The sequence below is a fragment of the Schistocerca gregaria genome, unplaced genomic scaffold (assembly GCF_023897955.1).
Source record: "Schistocerca gregaria isolate iqSchGreg1 unplaced genomic scaffold, iqSchGreg1.2 ptg000386l, whole genome shotgun sequence".
NCBI lineage: Eukaryota > Metazoa > Arthropoda > Insecta > Orthoptera > Acrididae > Schistocerca > Schistocerca gregaria.
Genome location: NW_026061828.1, coordinates 3,266,574 through 3,269,576, shown reverse-complemented (window position 1 = coordinate 3,269,576; position 3,003 = coordinate 3,266,574).

Here is a 3,003-nt window from a genome sequence, read left to right as displayed (position 1 = left end):
ACTACATATGAACACTTTTCACATTCTCCCCTGCAACTCGGCTGCTAGTCCTCCTTTCATGCAGAATCTTAAGGTCCTAGCTCATGTCCAACGCACCAAAGCCAGCTAAAAAGTCAACAATCGATACCTAAAACTTGAATTGTACTACTTCTTACTGGATATTACATCAACTTAGAAGCTTCATCTGTGTTCTACTATGGTGCTTTTAGTGTCTCCACAAACCGCAGCACGCGACATAGCTTTGCAGACGATACGTACAACCGTTTCAGAGAGTAGAGCGGCCAATGTGACGATCTGGCTTTAAGTCGATTCGATAACAAATGACGAAAACGGACCGATTTCTCAGGTTTTTACTACATATGAACACTTTTCACATTCTCCCTTGCAACTCGGCTGCTAGTCCTCCTTTCATGCACAATCTTAAGGTCCTAGCCCATGTCCAAGGCACTAAAGCCAGCTAAAAAGTCAATAATCAATACCTAAAACTTGAATTGTACTACATCTTACTGGCTATTACATCAGCTTAGAAGCTTCATCTTTGTTCTACTACGGTGCTTTTAGATTCTCCGCATGCCGCAGCATGCGACATAGTTTTGCAGACGAAAAGTACAACCGTTTCAGAGAGAAGAGTGGCCAATGTGACGATCTGGCTTTATGTCGATTCGATAACAAATGACGAAAACGGACGGATTTTTCAGGTTTTTACTACATATGAACACTTTTCACATTCTCCCGTGCAACTGGGCTGCTAGTCCTCCATCATGCAAAATCTTAAGTTCCTAGCTCGTGTCCAAGGCCCAAAGAAGGGTAAAAAGTCAATAACCGATACCTAAAACTTTAATTGTACTACTTCTTACTGGCTATTACATCAACTTAGAAGCTTCATCTCTGTTCTACTATGGTGCTTTTAGTGTCTCCGCATATCGCAGCACGCGACATAGCTTTGTAGACGATAAGTACAACCGTTTCAGAGAGAAGAGCGGCCAATGTGACGATCTGGCATTAAGTAGGTTCGATAACAAATGACGAAAGCGGACGGATTTCTCAGGTTTTTACTACATATGAACACTTTTCTCATTCTCCCGTGCAACTCGGCTGCTAGTCCTCCTTTCATGCAGAATCTTAATGTCCTAGCTCATATCCAAGGCACCAAAGCCAGCTAAAAAGTCAATAATCGATACCTAAAACTTGAATTGTACTACTTCTTACTGGCTATTACATCAACTTAGAAGCTTCATCTGTGTTCTACTATGGTGATTTTAGTGTCTCCGCATACCGCAGCACGCGACATAGCTTTGCAGACGATAAGTACAAGCGTTTCAGAGAGAAGAGCGGCCAATGTGGCGATCTGGCTTTAAGTCGATTCGATAACAAATGACGAAAACGGACGGATTTCTCAGGTTTTTACTACATATGAACAATTTTCACATTCTCCCGTGCAACTCGGCTGCTAGTACTCCTTTCATGCAGAATCTTGAGGTCCTAGCTCATGTCCAAGGCACCAAAGCCAGCTAAAAAGTAAATAATCGATACCTAAAACTTGAATTGTACTACATCTTACTGGGTATTACATCAACTTAGAAGATTCATCTGTGTTCTACTATTGTGCTTTTAGTGTCTCCGCATACCGCAGCACGCGACATAGCTTAGCAGACGATAAGTACAAGCGTTTCAGAGAGAAGAGCGGCCACTGTGACGATCTGGCTTTAAGTCGATTCGATAACAAATGACGAAAACGGACGGATTTCTCAAGTTTTAACTACATTTGAAAACTTTTCACATTCTCCCGTGCAACTCGGCTGCTAGTCCTCCTTTCATGCAGAATCTTAAGGTCCTAGCTCATGTCCAAGGCACCAAAGCCAGCAAAAAGTCAATAATCGATACCTAAAACTTGAATTGTACTACTTCTCACTGGCTATTTTATCAACTTAGAAGTTTCATCTGTGTTCTACTATGGTGCTTTTAGTGTCTCCGCAAATCGCAGCACGCGACATAGCTTTGCAGACGATAAGTACAACCGTTTCAGAGAGAAGAGCGGCCAATGTGACGATCTGGCTTTAAGTAGATTCGATAACAAATGACGAAAGCGGACGGATTTGTCAGGTTTTTACTACATATGAACACTTTTCTCATTCTCCCGTGCAACTCGGCTGCTAGTCCTCCTTTCATGCAGAATCATAAGGTCCTAGCTCATGTCCAATGCACCAAAGCCAGGTAAAATTCAATAATCGATACCTAAAACTTGAATTGTACTACTTCTTACTGGCTATTACATCAACTTAGAAGCTTCATCTGTGTTCTACTATGGTGCTTTTACTGTCTCCGCATACCGCAGCACGCGACATAGCTTTGCAGACGATAAGTACAACCGTTTCAGAGAGAAGAGCGGAAAGTGTGACGATCTGGCTTTAAGTCGATTCGATAACAAATGACGAAAACGGACGGATTTCTCAGGTTTTTACTACATATGAACACTTTTCACATTCTCCCGTGCAACTCGGCTGCTAGTCCTCCTTTCATACAGAATGTTAAGGTCCTAGCTCATGTCCAAGGCACCAAAGCCAGCTAAAAAGTCAATAATCGATACCTAAAACTTGAATTGGACTACTTCTTACTGGTTATTACATCAACTTAGAAGCTTCATCTGTGTTCTACTGTGGTGATTTTAGTGTCTCCAGATCCCGCAGCACGTGACATAGCTTTGCAGACGATAAGTACAACCGATTCAGAGAGGAGAGCGGCCAATGTGACGATCTGGCTTTAAGTCGATTCGATAACAAATGACGAAAACGGACGGATTTCTCAGGCTTTTACTACATATGAACACTTTTCACATTCTCCCGTGCAACTCCGCTGCTAGTCCTCCTTTCATGCAGAATGTTAAGGTCCTAGGTCATGTCCAAGGCACCAAAGCCAGCTATAAAGTCAATAATCGATACCTAAAACTTGAATTGTACTACGTCTTACTGGGTATTACATCAACTTAGAAGCTTCATCAGTGTT